The sequence below is a fragment of the Dinoponera quadriceps genome, unplaced genomic scaffold, assembly GCF_001313825.1.
Source record: "Dinoponera quadriceps isolate SergipeBrazil2010 unplaced genomic scaffold, ASM131382v1 scaffold2414, whole genome shotgun sequence".
In the NCBI taxonomy this organism is placed as follows: domain Eukaryota; kingdom Metazoa; phylum Arthropoda; class Insecta; order Hymenoptera; family Formicidae; genus Dinoponera; species Dinoponera quadriceps.
In genome coordinates, this window is record NW_014556444.1 from 266,627 (window position 1) to 291,006 (window position 24,380).

Below are 24,380 nucleotides of genomic sequence, written 5' to 3' on the forward strand. Positions count from 1 at the left end.
TCGCCTCTGCTGAAGAGCGCGCGGAGCTTTTCACCGGCGCGCCTGTCCCGGCTCGATCAAAGACCGGCGTTTCAACATTTGATTAACCTCCCCTACCCCCCACCCGCTCGGTAGACACGTGTCTACGCGCGGTGCACGCGCGTTGTCGTGAGTCTTGAACTCCCTTTTACGAAGTTACGCTGCTGCTCGAAGATCGCTTCCGCGATTTTCCTCGGTTTTCGAGGATAACAATCGAGACCGGCGAGAACGAAACTTCGCGCAGTGGTCATCGCGCTGAGCCGTTCCTTTATGCTCGCTCGGTGCATTCCGGAAGGTTACTCCGGATAATTCGCGGCGATCAAAGATCCATCCCAGCCGTTTTGCCGACCCCTCGTAATGTTATTACATTCGCGTTAACCTCGGCCGGCGATCACTTTTGAAAACGGCCGTGCTGCTGCGCGTGAAACGGAGCGCGAAGTCATCTCGCTGAGAGGAAGCCCGAAAGACGAAGTGGAAGAGGCGAGCTGGAGGCTGAGATGGAAAGAGAGAATGAGATAAAGAGACGGGGAGAAAGATCCGCGCTGTTCTACGTCGGGATTAAATTCTTCGAGAACGCTGCAACGTCGCGTGCAAAATCATTCTCTCGGCACGGAAACCGCTCGGAGAGATTGCCCTCAGCTGAAATAGCATGTGTATATCATGAAATTCACACACACACACACACACGTGCGCGTGCGCGCAGTCGATTGCTACAATTACCAATTAGAGGCATAATTCCATGCGCACATGCGCGGCAATTATTAAGAAATAAACGATAAGCGAGGCACAAGTGCGGAAACGCGCTTCCCGTTAACCGGGAAGAGCCCTCCAGAGGGCGACTCGACGCGGGCCGCTCGTAAATTCGCACGGCAGCTCGCGTGTGCCCTCGCGCGTGCGAGCCGACAGGTGTGTACGCGCGAGCACGCGTGCGTGAGTACGTCCAGCTCGTACGTTCGTTCGTGTCTAGCGAGAGAGAGAGAGAGAGAGAGAGAGAGAGATAAAGAACCGGGCGACGGCGAAATCGTATTACTAGCGCATTGTGGAGGCTGAATAGCCCGCATTAGAGTCAACGAGGTTGTACCACATCGTCACTGCTCTATCTCTATATATCTCTCTCTCTTCCCTCCCGTTCCTCTCTCGCTCTCTGCATCTCTCCTCATCGCACTCGCTCGCATCCCTCTTTCCGTCTCCGTCGTTTTCTCGCAGCCTCGTACAGCCACCCTGCTCTTCGCGACATCGCTTCCTCGTCCTTAGTCGCTACGTCCTCCTGCACCGTTTCCTTCCGCCACCCACGTCTCTATAATATCCTCTCAGACCTGCGGAGGTGACCTCCAGGAGGTGACCTGCCGTCACGGAAACGAGCGTTCTACGACGCTGTTTACGTAACCGCGGGCCAGCTCTCGATTTGGCCGTTTATGGATTTCGGTGTAAATTAGCGCAACCGGGCTATTGAAGGGGCCCGGGATAGCGTTGCGACGCTGGACGAGCGTTAACCGCCGTTAAGAGCGCGATCGGCGAACGGAAGCATAAACTTTCAGTCTCATCCTCTCTCGCTCTTTCCCTCTCTCTCTCTCTCTCTCTCCCTCTCTCTCTCTCCCACCTTCGGAGAAGGGAAATTTCGAGAGGACGCTGGCGGTGGTGGCGCGACGGGCTGGTTATATCGGCGCACGGATCCGGTGACGACCGTAATCCACTGGCGCTTTTACGTAAACTGTAATATTTACGCGCCTTCGCGGGCGCGCCTCGCCGGACCGATAACCAGTAATAGCTCCCCGAAATATCGAAAATACAATTTAAACGCCGTTAATAACGATTATCGTTACACCGGCGCCGTTCGTTAGAAAATCAATATCTCGCCCATCTCCGGGGAGTATTTTAATATCGCGTATACGACCGGCGTCGGGCGTATCGATACGCGCTCTCGGGCGTTGCGCCGCGCGATCGAGAGAGCGAGCACGTTGCTCCCCGCTTCTTGCGACGTATGCGGGAACGTGTTCGATCTAAAATTACATTTTTCTTTACGTAACTTCTTCGTGACATCACGTGGTGGTGATACGTTACGTTACCGTAAGTCGCCCGCGCGCTCTTCCTTTCGCTCGCTCTTTCCTCTCCTCTCTTGGCGCTGCTATAAATTTCGTAAGACTTCCCCGATTGTCTAAGTGCTCCGCGCTCCCCGTGGCTTTCTCTTGCCATTTCACAGCCGTGTTTCTATATTGAAGCTTTCGCGAATACGTGTGACGTAGATTCGTTGGAAACGCTATTTAATCAATGGACTGGAGAGGATATATGCTTGCAGGTTCTAATGTCGTTGACAGTTTAATGAGATTTCCTCCACTATAAATGGGAAAAATCAACCCGCATAGAAGTCTCGTGATTTTCCCGGATACAGCACAGATTCCGACTAAAGTATCCATAGTTGTTTCAAAACAGGCTATCCTAATACAGTATCAACTGGAAGATCTTGAGTCCGACATTTCTTACCGTTTTCATGAGAATTCCGCTTAGGTGATCGCCATTGTTCTGTTTTATCCTATACTTAATAGCATGCGTGTAACGTACATTTATACTTGTGTATATACTTAAAGTGTTTTATATATTTTGCTCAATCGTAGTATAAAATAAAAACCAAAAATTCTTTGGGAAAACGTTGGAGACAACCAAATCTGTTCCCCACTTAGAATCATATTTTTCAAACATTAAATTTCTAACCAGAGAGAGAGAGAGAGACAGAGAGAGGAAGAATATGTGTCTGTGCGTAAATTTTTCAATTATAATCCATAATTATCTCGAGAAATCGGATTGGATCTCACCCTCCTCCCAATTAGACTCCAAGAAATTTTTTATGCGGGAATAGGAAATTATTTATTAAACATTCGCTATCGCGTCAACGCGTCGGAGGAGAGATCCTTTCGCTCCGCGTCCGCTGTTGTTTGCCGAACATGGCTGATTTTAGCGTCACGCGATACCCACAAAATCAAGTTCTTCACGAATGAGAGCTCCGCGAGAGATGCGGTTCTAAGAGCGTAAGACGCCCGAGTCCGAACGCTGATCGAAAGATTGGATAAGGAATCCATAAGCTTCGACGTAATCTCGGCGTGTTTGAGAGCGCATTGGAATCTCAGAGGACTACCCGGCGAAGTGAATTCCCTCCGACGGAGGATGAAAAGCGAGGACGAGGCGGAGACGAGGGAGAACGAAGAGATGGGAGCGGGGGGCGAGAAAGGATAAGAGCGGACGAAGGAACCCGAGGACGAGTTTCCTTCCAACAGATCTGTTTCGATATCTCTCTCTCCCTCTCTCCCTCTTACTTCGACCAATGGCATCGCGGCCACCGCGGGCTGTAGATTTTTGCAATTGCGCCGACGAATCTCGATCAGTGTTATTTAGAGAGTGCCGGCGGCGTTATATCGATCAGCCAATGTGCCACGCCGTCATTATGGTCGCCAGTTTCTCTCGCGTTCCTCTCTCTCTCTCTCTCTCTCACTCCCTATCTCCTTTTCTCTCGTGTCCGTATTATCGGAAGTATTCTCTCGTTAAGCCGATAAAACCTGAACTACGAATAAAATAATTGGAAATCGCTCAAAGTGCGATATCATTCGCTTCTCGAATTTGAAGGGTACTTCCCGGCGAAAAGTGGGCCACCGGAGGGCCGAACGACGTATCTGCGCCGTTGGTTTCACGTTTCGCGTGAGGTATCTTCTTCGCGTTCCTTCATGTCAGGAGTCCAGCGTGCACGTGGCGTAACGTCAGTGCGAAATCCAAAAGGAACGGCGAATCGTTTATGTTTAACGTCGCGACGAAAATCCGAGCTATCGTCGTGCCAACTTGAATGAACACTTCACGGTTTGTGTCGTTAGGAAATTTCAGAAGGAAACGAGAAAAACGGCAGCCTTTTCACCCCGACGATCGGGAACGACGGAATTTCTCGACCGGGCTGCGAAATAATGTACTTGATTAAACGTCGATTCGCTCGACGGCGTACTCGGCGGACTTATTCGGCAAACGCACGTTACACGAGCACTGAAAACTCGATAGTCGAGAATCGATAACTAAATGGACTGTACCATATCACATTAAGGCTTAATAATACATACGATGCATATTGCATGCTCGAGGACGATCAAGTATTAAACGCATCGCGACATTGTTACGATAATGTAACAATTGATGCAGACATTTCGCGCATGAAAGTTTAATCAGCGCACATCAGACATAATGAGCAAAGCGACGGTTCTCGTGGGCATCTATCCGCCCACGAGAACCGTCGCTTTGCTCATTNTATAATAATTTGGCGAACCACAAATTAATATTCGAGAAACGTCTTTTATTGCTGCAATCGGACAATGAGGCGCATACAGCTCAACCGTCTCCATTACGTCTCGGGAAGATCAATATCGCGCCAATCGCGTAAAGTCATAAATAGAATAGGAAATGAAATACGCGATGAGTGCTGATAACGGCTCCGCCATACCTGTCGTTTACAGTTATGCTTAATTGATCACCCTATCGCAAGACGAAACCGGCGGCGGCTTATGTAATTACGCGTATGAGAAGCTGAAACGCGCGGTGGTTTCCACGAATGATCGACCTAAAGAAATAAAAATAGGCGAGACGAATGGAGCTCTCAAAGACGACGTGTCCATAATTTCGTGGCGAGCAAAATTTTCAGGCGTTTAAATTAATTAAAAATAGATCTAGCACTATTCGATATGTTCGAAACTTCATTTTCGAATTTTAATAATTTAATTCAAAATTTAATAATTAACCATGAATAGAAAAAAAAAATTTTTCATGTCATCATTAAGCCTAAATCACAGGTTAATCAAAAAATGAAAAGCTGAGCCTAAAAGCTGGCATTCATAGTCGGATCATATATTTAAGATCGTCTTAAGTTCATCTTCAGACGTTTTATAGCCGGTGAAATTAGCTGTATAGCATCTGAAGATGAACTTAAAGCGGTCTTAGTCTAAGTATAAAATCCGACTATGAATACCGGCCTAAGACGTCCTAAGACGTCTTTTAGATAATAGGACATCTAAAGCACGTCTTTGAGATGTCTTTTGAACATACGTGTTCTTTGGTTTCTTTAGTTCAATTCTGAGATTTGTATTTGTCTCGTTTGAAGTAATATATGTGAAGAAAACACAAATAATAAACGAAAAATCTCAGTGACTTTCTATTTAAAATAAATGCAAATTTTGTCATATATAACAGTACGACGCAAAGTAAAAAAATGATATTCTTTAGGATAATAAATACTACTTATTATGCCTATAAAACAAGCAAACGTACTTTCCCGTTTTCGAAGCTTCGAATGTTCGAATATCCGAGTATTCGAATTTTCACACTTCAGAATTCCATTATTCAAATTTAATGTGTCGAAAGTTCAGAAATTCGAATATAATTTCTAATCCTAATTAAAAATCTAGCTCAAAGTGCGTATCGCCGAATGAATTGAATTCATCGAACAAGTGTGTCGAATTATCCACGGATATCACGTAACGATCGATTTGACGGCCCGGGGGAGGAGCGGGGGGGGGGGGGCGAAGGGGGAACNGCGACATGCATCTCGAGGCCGGCATCACGAATGCCACCGATGTCCCGGGGCGAACTGCATCACGTCCGACTGCGATTGCGCTTTTCTCTTCTTACGATCCACTTGACGGTGTTGTTTCAGGAACAACGGAACTATCGCGAACTATCCGACCGTTCAGCTCTCGCTCCATCCGTTTCCGCGACTCGCAATCAGGGTGTATCGGATTAACCTCGCAACAGCGGACACAAAAACGCCCCCTCCGTGAACTTTGATACGCTTGCCCATCAGTCCCTTCGTTTCCGGCGCGGAACGCGATTCACGTAACTCTCAGCGTAATTCAATATGAAGCCCATGTCAGTTTGTATCGCTGCGAGAGAAAACAGTAAAAAGGGGGAAAAAAAATAAAATAAAACACGCGCGGAGGCGTGCGTATTTGCGCGAGAGAGTGGATATATAAAAATATCGCAACTATTATTACATAGCGGGGCTCGGTTTTGTAAGCGTATAACGAGAGCGGGACGGAGTTCACTTAGCGAGTGTTATGTAAACCACGTGCCGCCCACTATTACAGCGTTAACGCTATATATCGGATGCGTCCACTCAACATAAAAGGTTACACATTAAATTTAATTTTCGCGTTTTATCGAGGGAAATATTTTATTCGTGATATTTTGTTGTTATCCATTTATCCCCATAAATAATGTATCGGTCAAGCTCTATAGTGTAGAGTTTAGCAAACCGAAACGATCCGATTCGACGACCGACGCGACGTTACGGCTTCATTCATGATGCATAATCGGTCAACCTTTCGCTCGACTCGACCGCACTCGATATTTTCCAGTCAACCAGTGTCAATGACGACCGTCGATGTCGGTGTTCGCGTAAAAGCGAAAATATCAGCGACGCAACGACGTAAGAGATTTCATTCTCGCCGCCTCCGTGAAAGAATTCCGTTCTCTTCCGCGTTTCTCAGGTGTGAAACTGTTTCTCGTGGAGGGCGTTTACACGCGCGAACGATACTCGCCCCGTACTGGACGATATGTAAATATCGTCTCGCCATGATGAGATTTATTTATAGGCGAGCCGTGCGGCCTTTCTCCGCAGCGTCGCCGCGCGCGACGTCGCGTCGCATCGGTACACCCACCCGCCACGAAATTGTTCTAACCAACTTACACCAGCGCGAAACTTATATCCAACCTTACGCAACCATCGTGTGATTGGGAGGGGGGGGGGGGGGNAGAGAAAGAGGGTCGCGCCGACCGCGCTCGGTTGGAGTTTGGCGGCAAAATCCGACGCCGACTTCCTCGCGCGTTTCGCCCACCGCAAACCGGCTCCAATAAATCCGCCTAGCGCCGAGTATAAACGGGGGACCAAAGAGTAATGGAGGAGAAACGGGGGTGGATGCTGCACGCTATGAGATACAGGGAATAAGAGAACGCGGTTTTAAACGAGAACGCTCGAATCGTGCGAGATGTTTCGAGATTTCGCTTGTTTCGCAAGATTTCGCTGTAATTCTTAAGATCGAACCTTCCTCAAAATTAAGCACTATTTTGATCCTTAATCTTCTTTCTGTTCTGATTCTATTCCTCAACTGTCAAGAAGATTATACTTTAATCTTCTAATGATAAGGTTGGAGTCTGATGCGACCCCACGTCTCGTTTATTTTACAGCTTTTACGTGCGTTGTTTATTTTAAGATTATATCGGCTTATCTTCCATTCGTTCTCGAGCCGTTTTAATGTCGGGGTCGTTCAGGTAAGTGACGTGTCTGTCCAGTTCTTGCTTATGTCAAAACTCCCTCAATGCCGAGGGGTCAGATTCAATCTCATGTTACTAACAGATTTTTTTGACTATTTTAATATCACTTTATTTTCTCTTTCTATTCATGAAATGGAAGGCACGATTTATTACTCCTAAAATACTGTAAGAACTAGAATATGTCAACAACAAGATTTCGATAAAGATTTGAATGAGGGTCCAGATAAAATCTATTCAGAAGTGTGGATGGCAATGTTTTATCTAACGACGATGATGAAATCGATGATTTCAATGCAGAAAAGGTTTCTTACTGTTAACTTATCTTTTGACAGCTGAGTTCAGCTATCATATCGAACTGCAATGTTTTTCTAATCCATATATAATATTTATAATTATATTAATTTCATTAATTCGGTTTAATTAATTATACTAATTTAATAATTATATATTAATAATTATAAATACCTTGAGACTGAGGTAATTAGTCAAAGCGTTTTTCGTTTTACCGCAATTATTTAAAGTCAGTTAATAAACTTTACTATATTTCTTTCATCTGTAAATAGAGGAAGAATTTTTATGTTATTATTTACTTCTTTTACCATTTTGTATATTGATTAGATTAGAAAAATGAACAAAACAGAGCATGGGGTCGGACCTGACTCTACCTTCCTTGATATGTTGTGAAAATCTACCTTGCCATTAGGAGGTCAATAGAATTTTAGAATCTAATCACGTGATCAGTAAGTGATATCTCTAAGGCTCAATTAAAAACTAGCGGAATATATAGAAAAGCAGTCGTAATCATATGGAAATAATCGGGCAACTGTCTCGAATTGTTCCCGAGCGTCGAGCGATCCGAGAGTCGGGTAAGAAGTTGACATGCTTCGTCCGCTAACATAACGAAGATAACGTGGCGATCGAGGGAACGCGCGCAATTGTTGGCTCGCGTCTCGCGATCAAGTCGTTTTTGGCTCACAAAAGACGAGATGAGTCAACCGACATCATTCAACGGGCAATTCTCGATCCCGACGCGAACTAGTGCGACGCGAGACCTTTTCGCGTCGGAATTAACACAGAGCATGAAAGTACTTGTTTAACCCTTTAATAATAATAGACGGGGTCAAATTGACCCCACGGCTTCATTTATCTTACAGTGTGTAATACGCGCTGTTTCTCTTCTTGAAATGTTTCAAGAAACGTTTCATGTTATTATTTATTTTTTTACCCATTTTATATATTAATTACGTGAAAAATGAACAAAACAGAGCATAAGGATCCGACTCCATCTTCCTGAATACGTTGAAAATCCACCTTGTCGTTAGAGGATTAAGTCGTGTTAAATCGATATTTCTCGCGTAATTAATGACACTCACATCGCGGCTTATTTGTGAAAAATAACACTCCTCGGTAAACATCTTGGGCGCGACACGTGTTTTGATGCGCATTAATTATCGCGTTTTGGCTCGGCTCGGGCCAAGCATTCGTCAGAGATCACGCAGCAGGTGCATGATGATATTTAACGACGTCGCCGGGTAGCGCGAGAGCTACATAACGTCTTGCATCGCGGATCATAAATAGAACGCGTGATTCGTCGGACATGCTTGTTGAAAGCTGCTGTTTAGAAAATAATATCAAAGGCCGAACGTGTACGGGAACACACTTTGTGGGTCGGACCAGCGTGCGATTTGGCTGATTTCGCCAGGAGCTTAAAAACATCGCACGCGTGGGCTCGAAAATAGAACGGCTCGGATAAGTACCTCCAGCGGTTTTAGAAGACAAGCACAACTGTTTGCAGGTCGTGGCCGAATGAATAAGCAAACCATCCGTCCGTCGCATCCAAGATCTATATCCGATCGGACGGGAAGAAAAAACGATTGTTAAACAGCGGCGCAATGTAACAATGACCCGGGAAACGCAAACGAAACTTGCATTTTTCATCTTTCACATCGACGTATTGACCGAATTAACTACGATAGAGAAAAACTATAAAAGCCGATATACTATTTTGTTTTTGTCCCTTTAAAGCCCTGTTGAAAGTAAACTTAAAATTTATGTGCACAGATGCAAACCAACGACACTTCTCTATCAAAATATAAAGTGGTCTTATGAAAATTATTACATATTTCCTTGCAAATAACTATTTTTTAAGATGTTGACGTTTCTAAAAACTAGACTCTAAAACCGATATTCCTCATGATATCTATAGAAAATTATTTTAAAAAAATCAAATAAAAGCACTAAAATTATATTATTTTGTACATTTATTACATATTTGTACATGTTATCTTTATAATCTTATATATTTAAAATCATTTTCTTTAATTTTACCATGTATATCGCTCATGAAAAAGATTCCTTTTCCATATTCTTTCCGATCATCGTAAATAAAGAAACAAGAAAAACGGGAAAATCAGTCATCGATAATTTCAATTGTACTTTGTGAAATAATATTTCACAGTAAAGCTCAGATGTGATCGGTTATAAGAGCAGTAAAGGTTATCTCGGTCACAGAACAACCTAACTTTAACTTTTCTTGTATGGTTTAGTGACATCGGATAAAAATTGGCAAAAGACCCAAAAATAATTTTAAAAATTCAAAACATACGCTATAAATAGCATTGTCAAATTACTTAACGCTGGTTTGTCACCTAATTTGCACAAAAAGATGGTTCAGCAAAAATGCCAGTACAGCAAAAATCAAATAATACAACCGAACGTGTTTGCAAACAGAAACTGCCATTTCAGCTCCAACTACTGTACAGAAAAATCCCAGATAGAGTCGTAAATAGAAAGATTGTTTCATTCCCTAAACATAGTGATATCGGAAATTTCGAATTTGGAGTATTATTTGTGAATATTCGTGCATTATGAATGCTGATTATTCTGTGAACCGACAAAAATACTCCAAAGCAGCAGTCATGATGCACGAATATTCATAAATTATATATTTAATTCTAAGTCTCCGATTTCACTATGTCTAAAGAATAGGAGAACCTTTCTGTCCACGACTGTACAATAAAGAAAATTCCTGTTCTGTCGGGCAGAATTCAATACTTGATAGCTGAGGAACGTCGTTACTGAGATATGTCGGTTTACTATACCCCAGTTTTAACGCTTTCCCTCTACAGTCCCCCGAATAACACATGTTATTCTTCATCAGTGTCGAACAGGACAATTCGAAGAATCAATTTCGCCGCATCCGCGACTTTTTACGCACCGCGGAAACGCTCTACGAATTAACGGCTCTCTTCGGGCGGGAGCGGAATGTAATAATTGAAATTACTGCTATACCCCCAATGGTTGGCACTGATTGTCCCTCAACGTTTCCCCAAGAAACAATGCGTTGCACTTGTGCACGACTGTCCCGACGGTGCCCCTTATACTTGCCGGAAACAATAGGCATTATGTGCCGCGGCACACGCGCGACAACGGCTTCCCCTCGCCCACGTTCCCACGTTGACTTGTTCGAACTAGTTATAACCGCTGTTCTCCTACGTGCCGCTGACGAGGAGAGCAACAATTACGTTAATGCATTGTCCCGTGTTCCGCCGCTTAACGACTCGGCGCCATCGACATTTTGCACTCTCGCAGATTGAATTAAATCGAATTACGGGAAGTCGCGTTAAAATCATTGTCAAGCGAATTGCATTGTCGCAGTTATCCTATGATTCATCGTCTTGCGCGCCCTAAGTCGGATTAAGCGACTCGATCGTGTGCTTAGCGCACCCCGGTATTTGTCCCGTCAGGTAGCGTCGTCGAGTTTCGGGACAAAACGAAAGTTCATTACTCTTAGGCGCTCCTACGGCCCTCTCATAAGCGCACGTCGAAAGATCGTTAATTCGCGACGATGCTTCTCGCGCGAGGTGCGAGAAGCGCGTGGAATTAGCCGAACGATCGTTTCGTCAACGGTTGGAATTTCAAGACCACTCACCGGTGTCGTTGTCTCCTGGAACCCCGAGACTGTCGCTATTGTCATTGATGAAGGCCTCCGCCGTTGACGTGAAGGTTTGAGGTGATAGTGTGAGGTCCGGCCCGCTCTCACTATCCAACAACTCTAAATTTGTATTTCCTGAAACGTGAAAATCAAACGCAACCTTCAGTTTGATTCGACGTGGGCAACGACGAAATTCTTAAGGCAGTTGGTCCGTAAATTTATTTTCTTGGGAATCTTTTCAAATTATAACACATTAGTTGAAATACTAATTACATACATGTAAAATTGGAGAAAAGATTAACCATATCGAAGCTACGATAATTGAAGTCAAAGTTAACACTATTTGAATATATTATAGTTACGAGAACAGTTTTCCGATGGTGTGCTTTTAATTTTAAGTTTAACGACCAAACGGTCTCTTACGGTTTTAATGAGAAACAAGAAGACGATAAAGGAGATTTGAAAAAATATCATGAAAAAATTACAAAATCGTTGACCATTAAGTTTACCAGAAATTGATACGTAAAATACACAATTTAATAATAATAATAAATTTCTGGTAACGTTTGAAGTATATGATAGCTAACCTATAGATTTGACAATATTGTACACAGAAAAAAATACTAGATTCAAGTAAATAATTATTCCTATATTCTTTAGCAAATTTTTATTTGGATTTAACTAAATTTTACTTGAATCAAGTAAATATTTTACTAAGATAAAATTTACTTTAAAAATACTTTATTTCAATTAAATAAGTATTACTTCATCCAAGTAAAAATTTGCTAAGGAATATTAAAGTAATTATTTACTTAAATCTAGCATTTCTTTTCTCCATGCACGTTATATTTTCCTTTGTGCCTCTTGTTTAGGCATCTTATTAAAGATAAAATAGCAAAATAACTTTAAAGATCTATGATCAATATGTGTGACCGAAAAGTGTGAAAAATATAGAGAAATATGGAAAAATTCGACATCACAATCACTTCTGTAGTAGCGTGCATTCGTGTGCATCTATCGAGATGCATATAATATATTCACAAACACCTAATACGGTTAGTCCTGGCCGAAAGTATCGTATACATTAAAAGGCGAAAAACGATTCTTCCTTTACGCGTTTTTAAACATTAAATAATAACTTTGATATTCTCTTGTTACAGTGTCAAAGTATGTATTATAAATCATGTTTATAATCATTTAACACAGATTTGTCAAGCTTCTTCGTGCTGTATTAACTATTACCTTTCTAACAGTATTATCACGGACCAACTATTTCAAACTACTGTTTCACCAGATTTGCCAGTTCAATTATCGATACAAAACAAGCCTAATAATTTGTCGAATTAGCTGATTAATTATATAATGTTTCATCAGGTACAATTCTTTCCGTTTATTTATACATTTATACTCGTGAATAACCTCGGAAGATGACTGTCGTTCGAACGGTACGCTCGCAACGTGAAAAATTCCACGTCATATTGAACACGTCGCGCTATTTCGGGACGAAATAAAACCGGGAACAGGTGATGAAGATGAATGAAGAATTAAGTAGTACGCGATATCGTTCGAGAGAGTAACCGTAGCGCCTGTTGAAACCTTTCGACGTCGATTCGTCTCGATGCCAGCTTATGCGACCTCGAGGGTGACAAGCGACTGGCGTTGACAAACGAACAAGATTCCTCGCGCGCTAAAAATGCGTGCCGCAAAAATAATCTTCTCTATATAAGCGACGCCCGCGCGAATCGTTCCGTCTGATCCCGAGTCGAAATTTTGATCCTATTTTCGACCTGAAATTTCAATTTAACGCTTACTTTGATAGTCTGGAGCCTACATGAACCTCATTTGATTTTATTTAACCTCCCCAGCTGAAGTTATAGCTCTATATTGAGGTCAGAAGACTCAATATTCTGTGTAAAACTTATTTAGATACTCTGAAGCCTATAACAATCTCTTTTGATTCTGTTTAATTTACAGCTTCTATTTATAGTCTACGTAAATTCCACTCGGATAGTTTGCTGCTCCTACCGTGATACTTCTAAATTCTTCTTGACTTTTTGTAATATAAGTAAACCAAATATAAGTAAATCAAGAGCTTTTTTTTTAATCATTTTTAAAACTCGTTAATTAAAATAGTAAACATAGAAATTTAAATATATTAAAATATCTAATATTTATAAGAAAAGTAAGCAACATACGTATTAGTTTTTATAAAACAGTAACATTTTATTATGTAATTATTAAAGACGTAGTTATTATTACAGTTTAAAAATTGCAAGAAGAATTTCCAATCCTTAACTTAACATCATTATTCAAGTTCTTGTTGATTTATAAAAATATCTACATACATTTCATTATTAATATGTATGTAAATATTGATTCTCCGGAACCAATAAATGTGAAAAAATTCGAGCGAAAAGTAAGTCTAAAATTTCGACTCGGGATGTTCGCGAATTAGTTTCTTCGCGCGACATTCGCATTCATCATCGTCGATGTTCCTCGAAGCGTCGTATATTTATAGAAAAATCCATTCCGTCTCCTTCGCACATTTTTCGCAACATGTATATTTTTAAGCCGAAATAAGATGGAAATTTAAGGGACGGACTACCGGAACAAGATTACTCCCGAGTATTTACCGGCTGCATTCTCACTTTATTATCAGCGCGCGATAAAATTACCCGCCACGAACGAGAATTTCTCAGCTGCAGGAGCAGCGTAGCCTGCATATCTTCCGTATATCTCGCCACTATACGGCAACAACGCTGGAGCGCACTTGAAAGATCTCGCAGACAGTGGAGATCTCTCGAGACTCCGGATGGTTTCCGCGATACGACGAGAACGACTGCGCGCCGAACTTGGTGCATTTTAGGATACCCACGCCAACCCTGTTCCGCGCATTAAGCGCGAGTTGGTTCAGAGCGTTAACGATATCCCGGTCAAACCAATATCGCGTATCGCTTAAGGTAATCACGGTATTAAATTAATCAAGGATTAAATTATCCGCCCACGAACCGTGCCCTTTAGTTTGCCGCGACCGGCGACGAGAGCCCCGACGCGATAGGTTTCGCCAATTTTCCACGTAAAAATAGGTCGACAAATACAGCCGGGTGCTCAACGACGTCGAGTTTCATCCGCTGAAACCGAGTCTGATTTCGCGATATGCGAAGAAAAACCGTCCGCTTCCGTACGAGCGCCGCATATTCGCGAGAGCGGGAAATGTGAGACGGCGTAAAAAAGCGAAGAGTCGTAGAGCACTTCTTATCCGAGGAATCTCCCGTAAGAGCGACCACGATCAATGAGACGATCGCGAGATCAGTGAAAAAAAAAAAGAAAAATACGCGCTCGGTATTCCAGCCGATGAGGGGAATCGAGAATTAACCGGTGAGGGTAGCTACGATTTTACGACTTGTTAAGATTCAAAAGGCGCGTTCGGCGGGCGCGTGACGGCGCAAGGAGAGTACGTCGTCGCGGCGCCTTCCTGCCTTCCGCGTCCGATTCGTGACGACGTGGCAAGCGACGACGGCGGCGACGACGTTACGACATACTCGGAGCGCGGCACGACGAATCGCCCGTACCCGTAAATATTTGACGACAATTTGATCTGCAGGAGTCCGGGACTCGAGAATCCCCCCCGGGAATACGGGACGAAAGCGGCTTACGGAAGGCTACGTTCCTCGTAGCTCGCTCTCTCGTTCTCTTTCTCTTTCGTTCTCCCTCTCTCTCTCTCTCGGTCGGACCTTCCTCTCATCATCGGGCTTACTTATCTCGACTCGCGGAAAATATATCGCAAATATCGATACACAGTGCGGACGTTCGATCCCGAGTAATATTGTCGGAGGGGGTGGGAAGGGAAGGGAGGGGGGGCAATATCGGGTCCTAATAAGCCTTAATAACGCGAAATCGCATTCCCCCCGGATCTCTCAGTCAATTGACGTTACGGTCAATATACCGCCCGGTAACAATAGTAATGTGGAAATATCGTTTTCCCCGACAAAACGATATTTCCACATCACAGTCGAGTTCTGGCCTCGCATTGATAGATTTGATAGATATTGTTAATAATAATATCGGCACGCATTAATCCCAATATAATCGTGTTATAATATTACGCAATATAACGAGAACTCTGTTTCATATTAACAAATGCGCGCGTGCGCGCGCTCGCATTAACGATAATAATGTATTCTACCGTAAAGATATACGGAAAAACACGCGCTCTCCCTTCCTCCCTCTGCTTCGCGTTCAATGAATCCAATTAGAAATGAATTACCGATTGCAATTGAACAGAGGTGGCATTCCTATTCTCTCTCTCTCTCTCTCTCTCTCTCTCTTTCTTTCTCTTTCTCGCCTAAAAATGCACTCCCGAAGCGAGGGAAACGGTTTCACGCACGATCTAAGAAGACTGCTCGCAATAGCTGACGTAGCGAGACAATCGCTAAACGTCGAGAACCGCTAAATACGCGCCGCTGATTTGCGCCCACTGTGACATCATTTGTTCCCCCGATGCTCTCCACCCTTTCCCTAGCAGACGGACGGACGGGATCAACTCGCTCGTAGGGAGACAAGGAGAAATTCCGATAGGACGTTCGACCGTGTCGCGTCGTTCCTCCCTCGTTCCCTACTTAGGTCGTTAAAGTGCGCATCCAGCCGCACGGAGAACGGCGATGTCAAGAGACCGAGGGGAAAGATAGATAGATAGAGAGAAGAGGAGATGAAGGCAGATAGATCGTGAGGGGGAGGGGGCGGAGAGAGGAAGAGAAAGCGCATTAACATACCTGCAATATGCATGCAGGATGGTGCATGGGGCGCACTCGTCCGATTCGACGTTGCAGTGCGTGCGGGGGTGAAGGGGGGGGGGCGGGCTTACACAGGAATATTCGCGTTAATTCAAAGCGATGGTATGCGCCCGCCGCGGATTAATATATTCCGGATTATCCGTCTGTGTTTGCGCTAATGCTCGCGCCGTTGGGTTAGTTAAATATGTAAATATAAGCGGGGTGCGCTCGCGCAAGCGGCTACGCGCCGGACGTTACCCCTGGTTACGTCAGCGCGTAGGAGGACGAAGGAAGGAAGGAAGGAAAGATGGCGGTGGTGGTGGTGATGGTGGCTGCGGTCGTCGTGCTTCGCGAGAAATAACGCGACAGATTGAGCATTGTTATAAGCTGAGCGTATTGAAGGGATATTCTTGAAGTATTAATCTTAGTTCCGGACACTTATTTCTAAGTCCTTAATTCGTCATATTCCGGCCCATGAAACCGCTCGACTTTACCGTCTTGTCATTTTCGTCCTAATTGATATTTTTAGCGGATCATAGCGCTCGTAACGGACCTGATACCTTAAGACAAAGAAAATAATATGTCGTGTAACAATTAGAAAACTGAAAAATATTCGGCGCTCCATTGGAGCAGAATGTACGAAACTACACTGAAAACCCCATTTAGTTGATTCAATTAAATGGGTTTCTCAGTGTAGGGTTAAAGAGGTAAGGTGAGTCGAGAAACGTCGAATCTGATTTTCGCGAGACTCTGAGACTGTGCGAGATTTTCGACCGAGAATTCGCTCTCGAGTAATGCGCGCGGATACGAGATCCGCAAGTTGAACGCAAAGGAAAGGTAAAATATGAGCGTGTACGGAATCGTACGCGCTGCACAAGCGCGCATTGCGGTCCCGAATGAAATTTTTGCTGCCTGTCTTACACGTATTAATCATCGTAGCGATACATTTATCTTCGGAGAACGAAGTATTACGGCGGCCTTCAGCACGTAATAAAGGGAGGATTACCGACCGTGTAATGGAAAATGGCGGTTGCGCAACATCTCCTTCGGGGTAAAGGGGAAGGGGGAAGTGATAGCGGAAGAAAAATGCAATTCTCACGTCGTCGTCATAATTATTAACATCAACCCGATACGTTCGCTGTCGCTCATCGGAGTTAATTATGAATACATCTTGAGGTTGACGCGAGACCCGCACCGCGTTTGGGGGTGAATCTAGTAATTCGTCCTCATTATTAAATTATGACTACATTATAGAGGATATGACTTCAGCAAAATAGTTGATTTGTAATTTTAAGACAATATTTTAAATCTTCATCCAAATGATCATTTTTTAATTTTTTATTATACATCGATTTGTCATACAGTGAAAAATTGTATGTTAAAAACGCTCCACTAAAATTTGTGTGTTACTTTAATATGAGGAAAGTGATAAAAAGTACACAAATGTAATGTTAAATTGACATTCATTTTGTTAACATATTTTTTAACATATTCGCTGTGTTAAAGTAACAGTTGAATTAACACAAAGTTTCAGTGGAAAACACTCAGTGGGAAACTGTTTTCAACGCGAAATTTTTTACTACGTATCAATCACAAATAGAATGGCTTTTTAGTTTAAGACTCCATACATAAGACAATCAATTGTGCGTTACTTAAGAGGATCCTAAAGTCGTTCTGTATTACCGCAAATTTGTCAGTATTATATTCGTTACTGACTACACAGAATTGAAAATCTTTTTGTACATTATACATTGATGTAGGCAAAGACGGTTGATTTTATTCGAAAAACGGAGAAAAGTTAACAAATTATAAAACTATTTTTAAACATTTCATCTTACGTTAAACTTGATTATTGCAAAAATTTCTGCGGACTGTTTGGGACATGTGAAATGTGTTAAATTTAACACAAATTTTCTTACTGTATACTCATGTTACGAAAGATACCGAAACATTCCCTTCGCCGGTATATTTAACACACGGTTTGCAAAATACCATCCGAGCCAAGACGCGTCATCGCAACTTGGCGAGCCGGCCCAAGAAAAACCTCGTAAATTAACGCCGCTCTCCGTCGAATATACCGGGTGAAAAAAGCTGATACAGCGGGGAAACATTGTTCAACGCGAGGCTGGAGCGCGCCAAGCGACGGCCTGAGTGATTCTCGCGCGCGGGGAAGCGAAAAAGCGGCGGAGAGGGCGAGGAGAGGAAGCGGCACGACGTTGATCGCTGCCGGCGCGAGAAAGGGGCGGAAGAGCGGCACCGGAAGCGACGGTAAGGGTGGGTTTGCGACGGGCCGCGGGGGTTGGAAGCGAGCGGCGCAACCGGGTTTATTCACAGCGCGCGCGAACGAACCCGACGAAGCCCAGATATTAATTTTCTCGATGTATATGGATGAGTCCTGACTAGGCCACGTTGCGGGGTTCGTAAGGGAGAAAGACGGACGAAGGCAACGCGCCGGCGGGAGGAAGGAAGCGGCGGTGACGGCGGTGATGGTGGTGGACGTACCTGGTGGCAATGGAACGAGGGAGGGATGGGGATGAGGGAAGCGAGAGGGGGATGATGTGGTGGCTGTGCAGCATCGCCGCCGGGAGGTGTTCGTTCAGAACGGCGAAGGGTGGCTAAATTGCTATCGATCTTCTCCAGCCACGCAAATATCGTTTACCTTGCAGCACCCATCCCCGATCCTTTCCCAGTTCCCTTCTCCCCCGGCCGCTCTTCCTCACGCCGTCGCCGCCGCCGCATATCACTGTCGATGCATTACGCGAATACGCGTTATCAGTTTCATGGAGATCCCGGCTTTTCGTATCACCGATTTCGATAGCTCGCGACCGATCGGTTAATCTCCTCGCGTTTGTATGCAGCCCGCCGAAAATCGCCCTACCGTCGGCCGGTCGCAGTAGCTCCGATTTCGAAACGTTCGATTCTTCGATCGTCGTTGGTTCGCACACGGGCAAAGAGCGTCGCGCGTGCACACTGACAGTGAATGATCGGAGGCGCTCTGAAAGCGCTGTAATTATGAAGGATTCCGCGTAAATTGCGAAATAGCGGATGGCGGGATCGCGACGTTCCGCGCATTACGACGAGCTAGTCGATGTTTACACCACAGATATATAAAAAACAGACTGAGTATTGCCATTGGAGAGCCGAAGCAAAGAGAGAGAGAGAGATGTGTTAACAGTGGTGCTTTCTTTGTAACACGATATTGTAGAAGGGGGCAACGCTGGGGAAACAGAAAAGTGCGAGTGGATATGAACAGCGGACAGTGAAGGAAGAAGAAGAATAATATCTGATTGTGTGAGAAGGCACGTAAATAATACACCAGTGTATGCACTCGTAGTTGTTAATTCATAATCTCTCTAAAGTGCAATATTTATCACTGAGGAGCAGTCAATAGTCATCATAGTTATAACACTGCAAATCAGTAGAAAAGTTTTGCGAAGACGTTCCTCATTTTCTCCCCGCTTGATTTTGTATCCAATTTCGTATCCAAGTTTTCGTTGTCTTCGAGCGAAGTGAAAATTGAAACGATGAAACATATAATTCCTTAAAAACGAAGATGCGCGACCGCGAGAAGCAGATATTTCCCCCGGCATTGGGGACATTTGCACGCGTTAATAGCACGCGTCGGGATAATAATAATCGCGAAATGATTTCGCTCAAAAGCAGACGAAACCGGCGTTACGGTAATCGCGCGGATGCGTGCGTCCGTCCGACGATCGCTCGGTTTTCGGACACCGCCGCCGCATCGCCGGATACAATTTCATTAAAAGCGTCATATTTCAGCGTTCGGTAAATAGAACCGCCGCTTATTTTACGGCGGAACGCGGACGTAAACGCGCTCGTTCATCGCGCGGATCGACCAAAATAGCGCGGGCGCGAGTGCGAATGCGAGCGAATGAACGAACGAACGAACGTACGTACGCACGCCGCGCTGATAGCCGGAGTTCTTGCAAATTTTCCGTTCGCTCGAAAGAGAACCGAAAAAGGGAGGAATGCGTTTAATTATATGCGACGCCGGGTTTCCCTCGCGTTTATCTGCGCTCGTAATTACTCGTCGCGCCAATAGCCGCGTATACGCGCGAATTCGCGGAATTCGATGTAATCATCGGTTCGACAGGGACCCGAGAATAATTAATGAAAACTCGCTACCGCCAAGCCCGTTGCAAATTAAGGGATGCGTTCTTCCGGTCGATTGAACGCGGAAGGTTGCGGGAGCCTGCGGACTTGATTATCGCGCACCCGTGAAATGACGACATCGACGCCTGCGTAACTCAGCCCGGAGCCCCCGCAATATTCGCGGAAAAACAATGCGCGAAGAGCTGAAAGCGCGTAATTTTCCACGCTTTAACGCAACACTGCGTTTTTGCACGCGCATGTATAACAGAGAAAGAGAGGGGAAGGAGGTAAATTCCTACGACCGAGGAATAACATCGAAATATGAACGAAATCATTGTAGCGTCATCGTATGACCGTTGATCGTACACAGCTAGTCCTCGACTACGCACTGATCCTCATAGTTATTTTCGGCACTTAACATATTCTTTTTCTAGATCGAACACAAAAAGAATCAAAAGGATCATTTTTCTAGCAGATGTTATTACAGCGCCAGTGATAATAACATTTCGTGCATGTTGCTGTTACTATAAAATATGTTTGGCGCCGAAAAGAACTATAATCTACTATCAGCACGCAGAAAAATACATACTACATTCAGTGAATGTTACTTGTTTCACGTATTCCGTAAGTTTATATATCCGCAAGCATATCATAAGTTCATCATAAGCGTCAAATGTATTCAAAATATATCTTGAATCCTAGTAAATTTAGTATACATATTTTAATCAAGAATATTAAATTAAAATGTTGAAACTAAATCTTCGGTTTATTTATTCCAATTAATCCGATTTCATTTTTTGTCGATAAAGTTTACAATATTTTTAAAAAGAGGACAAATTCTTCTCTAGAACAAATGATAATGAGCTTTTATAATATTTTCTAATATTTGTGATGTGAATATATTTTAATACTATTATTAAAAGAGTTCTTTTTTATTCAAAATAACCATTACTTAAAAGAAAAATAATCAAGTAAGCAGTTTGTTTCTCTTCGCGGTACAATAATATTTTTCTTTGTGTAGGTGGATGGTCCCTGATAAAAAAGAAAAGAAAAACGTACTAAGTAACACAATCGTATACAGGATAACCGGAATTACTCTGTACAGTCAATCAATTATATTTCTACTTCTAGTAAATATTTGCCAAGGAGCATTGGAGTAACCGTTTTACTTTCAAATAAATATCACTTGAACGGTGGCACGTTTTTTTCTCAGTGCGCAAAAGCCTACATATATCAAACCTACCTCGCGCACATCGCGCAATGCCTGAATAAAAACGCGACGATAGCCGTACGTCGTAACGTGCGTTTTCACTGGTCTCGCATAGAGCCGCTTCGATCGGTAGCGTGAAATTTCAGGCCAGGAATTTTCGATGTAACATGTAACACGTATGCCTGATCTACGTATATCGAAAGTTGACTATATACCCCGAGATGCGAAGCCCATATGGCGAAACCCCGCGTCAAGAAACAATTACATCGCGCGCTCGTTCCCGAGATCCCTCTCGGATCCTGCGCGCCTCGTGGCGCCGCGAGCTCTCTTCGGAAGTTAATTAAACACCGAGGGACACCGCGGGGAAGCGCACGCGCGTTATCGCTGCCGCGCGTAGCTGAATCAACACAACGCCGCTTCCGGTGCCAAGTTTAAAGCCGTTTTATCAGCGCTCGCGACGACGACGACGACGGCGTTTTCCCGTTCGCGTCGTTTTCGCGACCGATATTCAACGCACGCTGGGAACCCGGGGGGCGCGTCGCCCACCCTCTCGTCTCCAGCCACGGCGCGCGAGTTCGCACACCGCGAATCCCCAGCGAAGGTCGCCGAAGGCGCATATAGTCGAGGATATGCAAATTGTATTAAGTCTCCCGGCTCTCCCTCTCCTCCGAGTCCCCGGCGCCCCGCTACCCTTCACGATCTGGCGGTCGTATCTTCTGTATCACAGTCGCCCGAGTGGTATTACGAAACTTAAGCCGTAGCGCACAAGTGTCGCGTTACGAGTCCGACCCGAGAGCACGGCATCCTCTCTCTCTCTCTCTCTGCCTTTGTAAGGCATAAGCCGGTGCCATTATCTCGGCCGTAGCCCCGCGCTGTCTCTAGAACTTAAACTTGCCGCCCGGCGAACCCCTGCACCTTCCTCGGCGCAAAATCTCCAAGGAATCCTTCTTGACTGTTCCATCGATTCGCGGCGGCCGTCTTTGTCGGCTCTTGCGCGCAGCTCTCCGTCGCATGTTCGCCACTTAATTAACCCTCGTGTGACTAAAGCGCAACCGCTATAAGCGAAGATACTCCTACGGTTCGTTTCCCAGATGTAAGTAGCCGGGGGGCCGCACGCCACCCCCCGTCGGTGGCTAAGATCGCGCGCACACTTACGAGTTATTCGCGGTAACGAATAACGCTTTAATGGCGCTGCAGTTATACGCACCGCGGCTGGGTGGGATTTGGAAGATGAATCGGATTTGGTATTTAAACTCCTCCTCGTGGGCCGCCGCTTTACGGCGCACCCCCCGTAATACCGGGCGTCGCCGTGAAACGGTAATTCTCGCGCCGAGTCGCTGCGTCTTCGGCACACACCAGCTTTCGATATTAAACCTCGTATAACAAGGCTGGGTCATATCAGACCGGAGGCATATTTCCACGCTTCTGCACACGCGCTGCTGAAGCATAACATGTTATAGTTTTCTTCTGTATAGTTTCTTTCGGAGGAGTCTTTCAAGCAATCTTTCCGCAGCGACTGCACGGAAAGAAATTAGAATGCATTAATACTAGGCAGTAATTTAATGGGTGTCTAGGAAAACTGCATACATTTCTACCTATCTTGGGTATCTTGGCCGATATAAAACTTAATTTCCCCATCCGACTTGCTCTCACGGTCGAATCCGACCCATTTTGTTATTAATGTCACCTTTATCGATTATTTTATATTTTATTTTATTATTTTTTGAAAAAATATTTGTCATAAATTCACAATAATAATAATACATAATTATTTTTTGATCAATTAAAGGAGCGAAACGAATATCTTTTTCTCTATTGCATTTCTCTTTAATAAAATTTTAACGTTACTTTTTTACGGTTATTTTTTTATTTTATTTTATTATTGTTTGACAAAATATTTGTCGTAAATTAACAATGAAAATTATTGTTTGACCATTTATAAGGGCAAAACGGATATCTCTCTCTCTCTCTCTCTCTCTTACTTTATTTAATAAAGTTTTTTCAAACAAAAATTTTTCTCGTTTTTTACTCCTCTATTACATATTTATATTATATTATTCTTTCCAAAAGAAAACCAATAGATTGAATATTCAACAAATGAGTTTTAAAGTTTCCGCCCGAATAAATACTACAATGTATTCTATATTTCAAATATTTTATATATTTTATTTATTTATTTTTAAATATTCTCATCTTATTGTGAGAATAAGAAATATCTAGTCGGAAAAATTAGTTAAAAAAGCTACAAAATGCTTCTACCGGTCGGATCCGACCCTTGTGCGAAGCGCAACCGCATGAACCTTGTTAGAGAAGGTTAATATCGAAGGCATGAAAATGCTCGATATCGAGAGAGCGAAGACGTATCGCCGAGACCTCATGTGCGTAGCCTCCGGTCTCTCCCATCGTCATTCGGCGAACTCGCGATTCGGCATTGATCGACGGATGCTCGAGAGCAAACGAGCGAGCGAAGTGAATCTCAAGGCCGTCGTATGCGAATTGGCTCGCGACGCGCGCACGGTAGACTTAACGTCTTTTTCGGCGGACCGAATCACGAGGCAATTTCGATCGACTCACCGTCACAGAGACGAGTTAATCATCGTAGACACGCGCGCCGGTAATCACGTTCACGGTCCAATAATCATACCGTTATAATTAACGCGCCGCAATTAAGGCGGTTACGTAGCGCGGACGACAATCGAGCCGTGATTGTCGATTAAACATTTTCGCGTCGATGTAGCGACACAATTTCCGAGGCTGCGCACCGCCGGGTCACCCGTCTACCACACCTTTCCCTCCCTCCCCGTGGACCTTCTCACCCCGTCGTGCTTGTCCATCCGTCCGTCCGTCCGTCGCGAAGGGGTGGCTCGTTAGCTCGCGCCTGGCGCTGGCCCGAAAGCGCCTTTTAATGTCCTCCGACACCTACGCGCCCGCCGTCGGATCGCGCGCGTCGGCGAAACTCGCGGGGCCAATTTTCGAGCGACCGTGAAACGTATTCAGACTTCAGACAAGCGGACACGCAGAGCAGCCCCCCCCCCCCCCC

General features: G+C 44.3%; 1 pseudogene; it reads right to left on the reverse strand.

Moving 5' to 3' along the window:
• LOC106747407 overlaps nt 1-24,380 on the reverse strand; it is a 256,552-nt pseudogene that overhangs the window by 108,202 nt on the left and 123,970 nt on the right.